This window comes from Drosophila ficusphila, unplaced genomic scaffold (assembly GCF_018152265.1).
Source record: "Drosophila ficusphila isolate 14025-0441.05 unplaced genomic scaffold, ASM1815226v1 contig_414, whole genome shotgun sequence".
In the NCBI taxonomy this organism is placed as follows: domain Eukaryota; kingdom Metazoa; phylum Arthropoda; class Insecta; order Diptera; family Drosophilidae; genus Drosophila; species Drosophila ficusphila.
Genome location: NW_025064328.1, coordinates 10,656,488 through 10,669,992, shown reverse-complemented (window position 1 = coordinate 10,669,992; position 13,505 = coordinate 10,656,488). Strand labels below are relative to the sequence as shown.

Below are 13,505 nucleotides of genomic sequence, written 5' to 3'. Positions count from 1 at the left end.
TGCTAATTGATTGGAAGTGAGATGTTATTTTCATTAATAATTTGAATTAAAATATGAGATACAACTAAGAATGAAAAGGGTTTTTAAGAAACGTTTTAAGATACTTATTTTAAATGCCTTATTTATAAATTGAATAGAAAAAATTATATTCTTGCCCGTAAAATATTCTGCAGTCTTATGTTTTCTTTCTTTATATGCTAAATTGAAAATAAATATATTATTTTTCAGATTAACTAGGTAAGTTGTTTGGCCATTAAAATGCTTTCTCATTAAAATACATTAGAACACTATTTTGGATGCTAAGAAAAAATATAAATTCTACAGATAATTAGGCTGTTAGTCTTGCCAGTTTTTTAAGCTTTCAAAATAAGAACTTGTCTTATAGCAAATACCAAAAATCTATTTAAATTTTGGATTTGTGTAAAATGTACTTATTGCCATTATATTTTACTGATCATCAGAAAGATCGCTATGTTAACCTGAGCAGATGCATAACTTAGTTAAAGATTTTTCCCCAAGTGGCTATGTTACCGACACTTCAGCACAATTCCCAATGGCCAGCAGTGGTCAGCAGGCGTCATTGCAAAACGGCCAAGTGGCATAATGGCCAAGCTAAAGAGCCAAAGAGCTGGACAAATTGAAAAGGAAAGTGCCCCTGACCGGAAAGCTCACACAGTATCTCGGCAAAGGAAAAGCAAACAAGCGAGCAAACAGCGGACAAAAGTGCATGCTCATCGCACATCAAACAGTGCACAACCTCCGGAGTATTACCACATTTTATTTCCAGCCAGCTGAATGGATCTGTCATCAGTTTTAATGACCAGGCTTCTTCGACTTCGGACAAAAAACGCGAATTGGGGGCGTTGGTGGCGACTTTGAAGGTCGTCTCAAGCTGTGAAAATTCCACGGCTGAGTCTTAAAATGCAATTTAATTACCGAAATCAAAGTGGAAAGGAAATTGGAAATGTGGTTTCATGCAAATTTTGGTTTTATTAATTCGAATTAGCCACACTTTCATTTTCTCTATTGCCAAATTGATTTAAGATTGTTTTTGTTTACATTTCCAGCCATTTTATTGAGGGTCTACAGTGAAAACGCTGGGAAATTTAATTTATGTTTATTTATGGGGCAAGAGATGGATGTCTAATACAGTTAAGTAATAAATGGAGAGGAAGAACATTAATATTTCAGATAGCATTTGAACGAGTGGAAGGCCATCGGCAATAATTTACCAGCTTCAAAAAGTTTTGAAATGTTGGACAAATATTGCCAACTGCGCAAGATGCTGATAAGGAAATGAATTAGCAAATTGGAACTGGAAGAATATATGTTTTTTAGATATATATTAAGTTGATAACATACACAAACAAAAAAAAAGGAATATTACATACAAAACTCTGAAGATAACAAAGTGCCAGTACATAAATCTCTATAAATTCAATTAAAAATCTTTACCATTCAAAACTAAACACTTTGAACAGCATTCTTTCCAAAGACTTAATTCAGCATTTCCTTGAGTAATTATACACTATTTGTGCTTGATATTTATTCATTAATTTGAAATACGATCCCAAAGCAATTAAGTGGGGTTCCCAAATGCCAATAAATTATCCCAGAGGGAGAAGGTGTTTCCGTTTTAAACCATTGTTTTTTCGCCTAAGCCCACTTAATCTCATCTCCTTCTATTTGATTGGGTCTCTTCAGGCGGCACTCGTGTTTATACAGTGCCTATTTTCGCTCCATTTGACAAATGCGAACTTTGAACCCGAGGCCCATTTCATGGGGCACACGAAAGTGTCCCCACCTTCTTATCAGTCAATCTGTGTATGATAGATGGAAATCGATGGAATTCAATAGGAGGGGTCAGAAAAACGTTCCGATAAGAGAGGTTTCCATAACGATGATGATGATGATGATGATGATGATGATGATGATAATGATGATGATGACGCAGCATTCGCTGATTCAGAGATTCTAAAGCTGATGCTGTTGTTGACTTATTTGCTGTTTACTTTTGCGTCGTTTAAATTGATTGCCAGATGGGATTGTAATTTTCCCCCCATTTTTTTTTTTTGCCCTTTACATACTGCAGATCCAGATCCAAATCGGTGGGACTAGCTGACATTGCGGGGGATCTTCGCCGTTCACCATGAAAGCACTTTTAAATGCGGCCTGTTTTTACCCGTTTTTATATAGTTGCCTTTTTTTTATTATTTCATCCGCGTGGCCACAACTTGTGGCTGCTGGCGAAGTGAGCGACTGAATCTGAATCGGAATCTCTGTCTGGATTCCGCAGCGCCGAAGGGTAAAGCGATTTGCCAGCAGTGGGTGGAATCGGGGAGGAAACAGGGGGGGAATCGGGGTGGAATCGGGGGGTCCTCGAGTGCGTTCGTGCCCAAGGTCAAGGAGCGCAACTGCGAGATGACTCTCTCGGTTTCACCACTGCCATCCCGCTCTCTCTCATTTTGCATCCTTCTTGCTCGCAGCATCATTGCTCATGAGGTTTGACATGCACTGGATTTATGTTGCCAAGGATTGTGAAACCAAAAGATGTTTAAAGAGGACTGCAGAAAACCAAGTTCGAGAAATAAAAACCAAGTGTTCTAATCTTTTCAATAATTCTTAGTGAAAATAAATGTAAACAATTTATTCTTAATTTAATCTTTTTCTATATTATTTATTCCTGATTCCTGGTTCGAAATAATGAGAAACTTTAATTTTAATTTTTTTGAAAATGTTGCTAAATCGTAAAATTAGCTTTTATTTCTTCGGATAAGGCAAGCTTTTAACATGTTTAAACAGTGCCAAAGTCATGTTATTATCCTATTCTTTTATCCAATTTATATTGAAAATGTTTTTAAATAAAAAATTTACTTTCATTTCGTAGATAAAGTTACAGAAGTTGAACTTAATAGAACGATCTTTTTTATGACCAGAAGGAGGTTAGACCATATAAGAAAAATTTCATTTGGATCGGGTTTACGTTATAAAACTTGCTATGCGTATAGCTAGAATGTATTCAGCATATCTGCTCTAACCAGTTTTAACTTTTTAATAGTTCCACAAGAAATATAATTTATCAACCAAGTCTGTTCTGAGTGGAATTTTTTAGCCAGAAAATTTAATGAAAAAATAGTAATAAAAATGTTGCTAGCCAAATGTTGCCAGGACCTTCGTAACTCTGCCTCTCTCATTGCGCAATCGCATTTCCGGCGACAGAAACCAAAAGTGAATCCACACACAACCATTTAAGTGTTCCCCTGCCAAAACCAAAAAGAGAGAGCCTGACCTAGTCAACGAAATTGTCAGAAGTCTGTCACTGGATAACCAAATAAGGCAAAAGGAGCCGACTTCCTTCCTCTCTGAAACAGAATCCTGGTATCCTTGGGCCTTCTGTTTGGAGGGTGGCCAAGTCGGTGGAAATTTTCCGCAAGTGCTCAGCCTTTTCCACCTTCTTGAAATTAGTGAAGGAAATCGCCGGAGTAAAATAATGGGTTTGGCCAAGTTGAGGCATCAAAAGCGGAGGACAACACAAGGTTGTTTGTCTTTCTGTTCGCTGAATTATTGCTTCTTTTTGGCGAGAAGGGGTTAAGCCGTGAACGCTGTTTGGGAATATGGGTTAATCAGTTTGATTATACGCTTTGAATTGCACACAGATTCAAGGTCGATCTGCACCGAAGGTCTTGTTTTGGTTGCCTGCAAACAATGAAGGCGAAAATGTTATTGTACTCAGAATAAAAACCCCAAAAGCGAAGCTCGCATTACCATAACAACAGCGACGCCGACCAGGTGCGAATAAGTGTATATATTAACATATATACACCCGTACACTTTACACTTTAATGCTGCACGTAGAGTGACATTTGAAGTGCTCCCTCCATAAACATAAATTTACCTAATGCCAGCCAGACGAACAAAAAGTTGGAACCCAGAGACATAAAAAACGGTGGGTTATCTCTCCTTCGGGTGGCTTATTTTCTTATTTAAGAGCAGCATTCTTGAACCCAATTTGAAATGCCTATATATTGTAGAATTTAAACAGAAGTACTTAGCCAGATCAAAGCGAATTATGATAATGGCACGCTATTTAACCCGCAATGTGTTTCCCAACCAGAGAAGCCATTTGGAATCATTGCCCAACTCACCTGATTTCGCTGGAGTGGATTCTGAGGTCTGTTCAAATTAATTTGTTTCAGGCAATTCGATGATTTTCCGCCTTCCTCGATTGTGTTTAGATCGTTTTGGTTGTCGTTACATTGTTCGAACCGCTTTTGTTGGTGGTCTGAAAAGAGGAGGCAAAAGCATATTGAGTAAATAGCATTTGGGGGCGAAGTGATGCAATCGAAATGTGTGAGCTCCAAGGTTGGATCAGCTGGCTTTTGGGGGACACATGTGTGGGGCATGTGTATCCCCAAGAACTGTAAGCTATTTATGAACTCATCAAGTTCATGTTCATCGAGAAGCGAGATGATCTATGACCAAGGGATTTGTGTAATTGTTGGAGAACAACACACAAAGATTAAATGTGATCAGTAATTATTAAATTAATATGGTTAGTGGGAAGTTGTTTAACAACTCTATTATTGGGTTAACATTATTATTTAATCTCATAATAAAAATCATTACTTCAAAATTCATTACTTATTATAACTTTTAATGGGTTTTTATTCCATTAAACGAATTTATAAAACTTCACTTGTTAAACAATGAACTAGAAATTCTTTAATTTAGGATCATATTTAAGATTGTAACAACTGCAATAACCTCCTTATTATTTCCAGTGCCGTTAAAAAATCTCCTGCGTTAGAATCAATCAACACATTGGTCGGTCAATGACCCAAAAAGGGAACATGGACCCCTGGCACAATCTGCCTCCCTTCGTCGACGTCTCCTGGTTTTCCCAGCCCATTTGGCCATTGATAACGGCGAAAGTCGACCGTAAATCTTGATTATCCCTGGGCACTACAATGGCTGAGAACTAAAGACCCGAACAGGCGCATTACGTAAGGCTTGAATACCAAAAACAGACTTCATTTTGTCACGTTTCAGCCAAGCCCGTGGCCAAAGGAATTTGCACATTGGGCTAGGCCTCTCCTTCTCAAAATCCCCTTTCCCATCCCCTTCCCCTTCTTCTTTAACCCCCCTTTGCCCCACCAGCTTAACCCCTTTGAATTTGCATATCCATATCGCATATCATGCGGTGTATTGAAAGCCGGTGCCCCATTATAAGTATATGGTATATGGAGCCATCCCCGCCGACTTCCTTTCGGAGCCCCTCAACCCAGCTGGTGTGTGCGTGTTCTCAGCTGATTTGCATAGAAATGGCCCGGCTAAAATGTCGATAGGAGCGAAAAACCGCAGGACGGGAGGAGGTCAGTCCTTTATGAGAAAGTAAGACTCGCCTGCAGCATGTCTGCAATTAAATAACGCCCAAATAACTCGGTTAGCAAGGACGAAAGGATATTGAGTTAGGGGTTTTCTGAACAAAACAGCACAGAAACATTAAATTTCAATCGAATTTTAGTTCCTCACACTTTAAATGTTTCCTAAAACATTTAACCAACATTCAAGAAAGATATAAAAAATTAAAGGTATAATTTAATTTATTAAATAGGGGAGTATTTAACCTCTTTAAACGGAAAACTAGTTAATGACAAAAAAAAAAATCTAATTTGGTTTGACAAAAAGTTTTAATCTTTGAAAATCAAATTTCCCTTTAATAACTAAATTTAAACACAGGGTAGTAAAAGATCATCAAAATAGGTTAAAAATGCTCAAATCGAAAACAAAACATTTTTCAACGAAATCGTTATGCACTTTACCATTTCCGATGCAATCTTTACAATAAAATCGCTGGTTGGCAGTGAAACTCTACCCATTTTACAGACTGCAGACCTATCATCACCATCAATCGCCGAAGAGGAACATGAAAACTTGATCTGGTTTCTACGCATTTCCACGTACCATCCTAAAAACCATTTGAGATCGAGCACTCGAGCTGCTGCCCACAGCAAAGGGCTTTTGTTAGATGAGTGTTTTATGCAAATTGCGATCGTCCGAGTATCGCAGTATTCCGGATTTTGGACTCCGGACTGGCCCAGTGGCTTAGAACGAGGGGTAAACTTTCACTGAACCCACACGTGAGTCGGCCCTTGGTTATCTAATTGGATTGTTCGTGGCTGGCGGAGATTAATTGCAGGGGGAGATCGCTTTTTTGGAGGGTCTTCCAAGATGAGCACTCACAATGGCCTCGAAACAATGACGAAAAGTAAAAGTTTCTGTTTGGGCCATCGAACAATGCATCGAGTGATGAATCCATGAATAAATTATCCGAGCTCAGATTCTAAACGGGTTTTTGGTCCGCTTTTATCGGTGCTTGGTGCCATTAATTTATGCACTCAAATCGATTTGTTTTTCCCGTATTTTTCTATAAAACTTAATTGAATTTCGAGTGCCATTAGGCTCGTTTTCTCTGAACTTGTTTGGTATTAAAACCACAAAAATGCCTAATTCTAGGCGGGAAAATATCCAAAGAACGCTGAAAATGGCAGGGGAAAATGTGAATATCCATAATTAATTTTCTCACTCATTATGGCATATATCAGTTGGTTGTACAAACCAAAAATATACAAGAATGCGAATGGGAAGAAAATTTCCGCACAGCCATAAATATATCCAAACAATATTAAGTGCCTTAAAGAAATATTTGTCTGCTGAAAAATTTTAAAACATTCCGATGGATGCAAACCAAAATAAGGTATATAGACTATGTTAAAAACTATTTATAATATTTAAAAATATAAAATAAAATACATTAAAAAACCATAAACAACAAGCAGAATGTTATTATTGACATGAATAATTTTTGTTAAAAGTATTGTTAAGAAAAAACCAGTCATATTTACTATTTTTCTTTTCGTTTACAAAATGTTATTCGCAGAAGAGCGACTAATTTTTTTTTCTTTTACCAATTTGACTGCTTATTCCGGGATATTATGGCTCACTTTCTCGCTCACTTTTTCCGTTTGGCAATCGCCGCAAATAGGTCAGTTCAGATGGGGGTTAGTGAACTCTCTCGCCCGCCGGCAAAATGTATTTATGGAAAATTTGTCACATAACTTCGCTGGGGCAGAAATGACGCCAGCGATTGCGAATTTAAGCGAAGACCGAAGACAGAATTTGCCCAAAGTCTGGGGTAATGCAACACTTCAATGCCACATAACTCGTAAGTGGAGTAGTAATAAAAGTAAAACCGAAAAACCGAAAACCCGAACTAGAAACCAAAAACTAAAAACTGGAAACCACAAGACCACATCAAACCAAAGGCGAATTGCTCTAAAAAAAATACGACAACAAAGTTGACTCAAAAAACTTAACAATAACACATCAACTTGGTAATAACATAAACCATTGTTTTGGTTCCCCAACCAATTTTTTATAAAATCAGAAGTAAATTCGGACTTAGAACTTTGAAAACTGTGCTTCTGAAGACTTTCTTTTGGAAAATCAAAGTCATCATTGATGTGGCATAAAATTAACATTTTCAACTGCTTCTCCACTCCATTTCTTTTGTTTTCTAACTCTTTCGGCTGAGTCTTTCCCTTTCCATCCACCGCTTGGTTGGGTTTTCAATCCCCCTTTTTCAAAACAAATCCAAAGCGAAACGATCCCAACCGAACGATCCAACAGAACTTGCCACTTCAGCGGGGGTCCGGCATAAAAAAGTTGAAGAGTTGTGTTGTTCAATAAAGCAGCTTTGCCACTTCACTCCACTCTTTTCCCCCTTTTCGTCTTTTTTCACTGTATTTTCCCCTTTTGCCCAATAACTTATAACAACGCGAAAGATCATCCATGGCCAGATTCTTCACTTCATTCCGTGTTCTCCCCTCGACTCGAAAACTCGTTTCTGTTAATTGTTGCGTTAATTTATATTCTGAAAATAGAAAAAAAGTTACTAGGAGTACGTTCTCCCTCCTTGTTTCGCCCTCAACACCTCTCGCTCACTCTTGCCACACTTAATATGCTCTAATTGTGCTGAAAATATGGTATTGGGTTGATCTCAAAGTTGGTTAAGCGGGCAGACATAAATCCCAATAAATTAATGAAAAAGAATGGTAATAAAATCAAGTATATGACATCTTATAATATAGAAAGAAATCTAAGGTTAATCAATGTTAATTGTTTACTGAATGCTTCGCTGAATGACTCACATAATATGTTGTATATTTTGAATTGGTTAGATCTTAAGTGTTTCTTAAAAAGTGACTGACCACAAAATGTTTATATGATATCGAAAGTCTTCAAGATCAGTTTTTTACTATTTTAGGAGCGTTTTTGACATGAAAAATTAATAATATCAACTACCGCAGTTCATTTTCCTTCTATAGCACCTGAACTGGCCGATCGACCCACCTTCGGAGATCAGTTAGTCATCATTTAGCTGGCCGTTAGTCTCTCGGCTAAACCGCACATCAAGATTGCAGCGGGCTGGGAACAAAGGAGAACCTCGAGATCCCGTCTTGGGGGCATGATCCGTAGACGATCTCCGCTCGAATGGCCGATGAGCCGTTAAATAGAATATCGTAAACCTCAAACCCGAATGGTGATCAATGAAACGAGCACGGACAAGCTGTGGAAACCGGCCTCGCCCCTTGGTCATCGTCATCGTCATCGTGATCGTGATCGTCTTGCCCCAAACCGCTTCATTTTGTTCAACTCGAGTGTAAGTCAATGGGGCATGAAGGAACATGAGCAGCGGAAACCGAACAAACCGAAAAATTGTATTGTTGATATGGTTTTCAAGATCGGTTCCAACTGCCCAAGGAACCTGTTGGAAAATGAAGACACAGGGCGCCGAACTCAGCGGAAGTATGTGGAAATTATGATTCATTATAAAGACGGTTTGGACACAAGTCGTAAATATATATGTCCTGCTGAGATCTTTAAAAATACCATAAAAAGTGTTTTATTCCCTAAACTTCGTTTAAAGCCAGCTGTTAAATTGAATGAAGAAAACCACATATCTTTGGAAATACAAAGAAAATACAAATATGATAATAATAATTAACATATTGTCTTATATACATATATTTTTTTTACTCCAATAGAGTTATAATAATTGTAAATAGAATGAAAATATGAATATCACGCCGCCGTATGAACAACGTATTTCCGTTGTTTTGTTTCAGTAGACCCCACCTTAATTTTGATGACCAATAATTTTCGCTAGCACATACGAAAAGCCAAGTTAACAAGGAAAAGCCAATAGGTAAATCGGCTTTTAGTTTGCCAGTGAAATTCAGAAAGCCGAGGCGAAAGGGAAAAGTGAGAGGGAGAGAAGTACTTGGCTAAGCCTAAACGCTCGAGTAATTCGCGAGCATGCTGAAAATGAAATTCAATTGCGAAACTTAATTTCATTGAATTTAATTGTTGGCATGATCGAATAAAACAAACAAATCGAACCGCTCTAATCAGAGCCAGCGGAGCGTGAAATCCGCCAAATGACTTCTGAACATTCCTCCGCTGAATGGAATGGAATTGAGATTGGATCTGGTTTCGTTTCTCGTTTCAGTGTTTTTCCAATGCGATGGATGTGGGTGTGGTCCGGATGCTGTGTTCGCGATAAGGCAGCAGATCCAATCCCACAACATGGGATCGTATTGCAGTACCACCCTTCTATCTGAATAAGTCTTATCGGTCTTGGTTTTATGTTTATGTGTTCGAAAGGTCACTCCTCTCAGCACTTCCTTTAATTCTACAGCTGATTAGGTGCCAAAAGGGAAAGCCTCCGACTAAACGATATTAATATTTATAAGTGCCTGGTTTTTGTGCAGCTGTCCCAGAAATCGGAAGCTAATTAATGGTTTATCTTCTCTAATTTATTAACCTTTTAGAGCTCAATAGGTCATTAGCTGTCAGCCAAACAAAACGATGAAAGTGATAGAAATCTTAAATATGATCAATAAAAATCGTTAGAAAATAAATTGTCAATGCATTAATATAGGGGATATTTCTTAAAATAATTTTCATTACCATTAAATTGACACCACATTTTAAATTTATAATTTAAATAAAGTGAGATTTGTATTAATTTTAAATGATCTTCCGAATATTTTGTATACCTATGTATAACTTAAAGTTAACAAAACTTTTCTTGAGGTGTTATGTATATAACATTTTATTTAAACTTTTTTTATCAGTTTGTTAAGGTTTGTAACGAGTTTTAACTTTTTATTTACTAATTGCAAGCGAAACGAGTTACAACGTTAGGCCTTTTTCATGGCATAAACGACCTTACAAAACAAACATACCACCCATCTGCTACCTGAAAACTTAATAGCTGTGACCTAGAAAGAAAACCGAAAAAAAAATCCTAAAAAAATAAGTACGCTAATAGTGCGCAAATTGTAAAAGAAAAGCATCAAAAAGATTGGCCAACATTAATGTCTAATCGTTTTAACCTTTTGTAAACTATAAAAAGTGAAATTACAAGCGTTGGGCATTCATCTCACTCTGTCTTTTTCTCTCTTCATATATAGATATTTATTTTTATATATTTTTATGTATCTTCCCGGACTTCAAGCCGGACATAATCTTGGCAAAGAAGTTGGTGATGGGAGTGCAAAAGATTACAGCCAGCAGTAAGTTTTTTTTTACATTTTACGCTTTGGCTTTGGCCTAATGAAAGTTGTCCGCCAGCTATGACAATTTTTTAGCATTAACCTAAATAAAAGTAAAGCAGCCGAAATAAAAATACGAGAAACACTGACCAAAACAAAGCGAGGAGAGAATAGAGGTCGAATGTGTGCCATTGTGTCGATTGAATATTTGATGCCCCGGGGACACCTTGTAATTATGCAGAAAGAAGGAAAGAACCGCTAAAAGAAACAAAGCTACACCCCCTCTTCTGGGCGACTCTTTCCACTGACTCCCATTTACATCACTACACTGAGAGAAAAGAATTTCCCTTATTTTTAATAATAATAATGATTTTTTTCTTACAAAATGCTCTATGGTTTACTAGCCTTAACTTTACAATAAATTAAATTCAATGCAATTCGATTAATAAATATTTATACAAAATTAACTTTAGTTTAAAACAATACTGATATTATACACATATGCTTGTTTTTTATCATATAAATGCACATAAATAAATTATAAAGAAAACAATTTTCATTTCAGTTGGTGATTTAAAATTAATGAAAAGGTTTTATTTTATTAAAAAGTTAACTAAAGTGAAACCAATGAAAATGATTATTTCTTTTTGTCTTAGCTTAGTTTCAACAATTTTTGTTTAAGCATGATAATATTATGTACATATGTTGAATAACTTATTTCACAGCCTGCAGTCTTCTTGACTCCCAAATTAGTATTTATGATTAATTCGAGTAATAAACTAAAGAAAGCAAACTATCTGTTCTTGATCTAGGCCAGCAAACAGTTAAAACACTATTGTCTTGGTTTTGTTTTCAGTGTGATTAAGGTATAGAAACCTGTTGCTCTGTAACTGAAAAGAGCTTCTGCGCTGCTGTCGATTGTAAAGTGAGTTACAAGTTTTGTGTTCTGGTTATTTTGTAATTCGACATGCAAAGCACGTGCAATTGTCTCGCAGAAGCCACCTTGCACCGCTCCCCACTGCCCAATCCCCACTTCCCCCTCCCCCTTCCCCACTCCCCTTTTTCCTTGGATGACGTAGAATATAGAAATATAGAATGCGACTGGCGTTATTGTTGGGTATATATACTATATGTATATATATACACTGTAGCTACAGCTCTTGTTTGCCACCGTGAAGGTCTTCTTCACGGGACTGCCTCGTCATCGTTCTGGTTTGGGCATTAGACGATTGTCTGGGCCTGAAACACAAACACACACACACACACCAATACACACAGAGTCAGGTATCTGTGTCCGCAGCATAACAATTTGTATGTGTGTCATTGTGGCAATTGATTTGAATCGCGTGCATGCAACCTGATAAAGCATCGTGAATGGTGTGAATATGGAATGGATTATAGACGTATGCTCGGTGTATCCGTGTAGCCGTGTATTTCGCCTTTTATGCCTTGTTACTGTTACGTGGCATGTGCCCAGAATGGCTAATGAGCTGGCCAAAACGGGCCTTAAGTACTCGCTAATAACAGCAGTTTACTGAAGACTTTCGTGGCAGGGCTCAATCGAAACGTTCTTATTGAGTGCTGAATAACAATTTGCCAAGGGATAAAGTGTTAAGTTACAAAGTATTGCCTTCAATTTAATGCACTTTACAAACGAATTGTTTGCATTGAGTGGAGAACGATACGTGAATGTATAAGTGTGATTCGAAGAATGGTGGAAAATGTTTAATGTTCTTCTTATTTGGCTTTAAGTGCAGAAAACACTTTAATGTGAATAAATGTTTATTTAATTTTATCTCAAATAGCATTACTAAATATGCAGATATTCAAAGATTAAGAAAGTGTAATTAATAATTCATTTCACTATAATAAGGTATAGTAATACAGACATAATAAAGAATCAAATACTAGTTGGTACATAATTATAAAATTCATTTTGCAATAAAAAATATCTAATAGATCTTATCGTTTCATATGGAACCCACTCCACATTCGCATTTTCCTAATTAATTAGCTGCATACACCCACGAATGTAATACGCTCCCTGTTTTGCAAGCATTTGTAAGTAGGAAGGGAATATCTCCCCCCGTTTGAGTCCCATTAACATTGCTTTTAATTGCCCCATTACAGCCGTTCCCCAAACCAACGAAATTGGCAAAGACAGAAGCTAACTGTTTTGCACAACGCAATTCGCATTCGCATTAATTAAACATTCTATATGGGTGACGAGTGGGCCACACCCCAAAATGCGAAATGTCGAAATGTCAAACAATAAAATCACTAGATGCTGAACCGAATTTCCGTCGAAAGTGATCGCATTCTATTTGAGCATCGCCTGTGACTCATAACGTGTTTGTTTTATTTTCGTATTTTCAAGTACAAAGCACAAAACATAAGTCTTATTAATTAACACTCAGTTAATATCTTTCAGGAACATCTTTAAGCAATTGCTTGCAGTTTTCGACTCGCTTTGTTTCGGATTGGAGTGTTTTTGCGGCTTTTACCACTTTTTCGCTCGTCCAAGCATTATTGTTTCTCTTTTGTGATTAATGGGTGCGTTACCATTGGGATTTAGTGCGCGACTGACTTCGGCTAATACCAATCCCCCCCACCGTTGCTCCCCCCGAAGAAACCCCCATTGGCCCCACCCATGGAGCATCTCTCATGCTTTTTCAATTACGCTCCAGTGTTTGAATTTTGCGCCACATTTTTAATGCCGAAACCATAAAAGTGCTCGTGTGTATGTGTGTGTGTGTGCAGAAATAAAAATATAAAAAATTGGCTAAAATAAAAGGCTGCTTGGCAGACAGAAATAATGCTCGTTAGCAGCAGTAGCTAGCCAACTATAAAGCGCATGGAGAGTCACAGCAAGACAACGGCAAAAAC

General features: G+C 37.3%; 1 protein-coding gene across 1 annotated transcript in view; it reads right to left on the bottom strand.

Moving 5' to 3' along the window:
• LOC108096725 (probable GPI-anchored adhesin-like protein PGA55) overlaps positions 1–4,257 on the bottom strand; it is a 29,988-nt gene extending 25,731 nt beyond the window's left edge. The window contains exon 1 of the mRNA XM_017198568.2: positions 4,146–4,257. The gene's annotated coding sequence lies outside the window, so the exon portion shown is untranslated. The remainder of the gene's footprint in view (positions 1–4,145) is intronic.
• Positions 4,258–13,505: the final 9,248 nt, after the last annotated feature.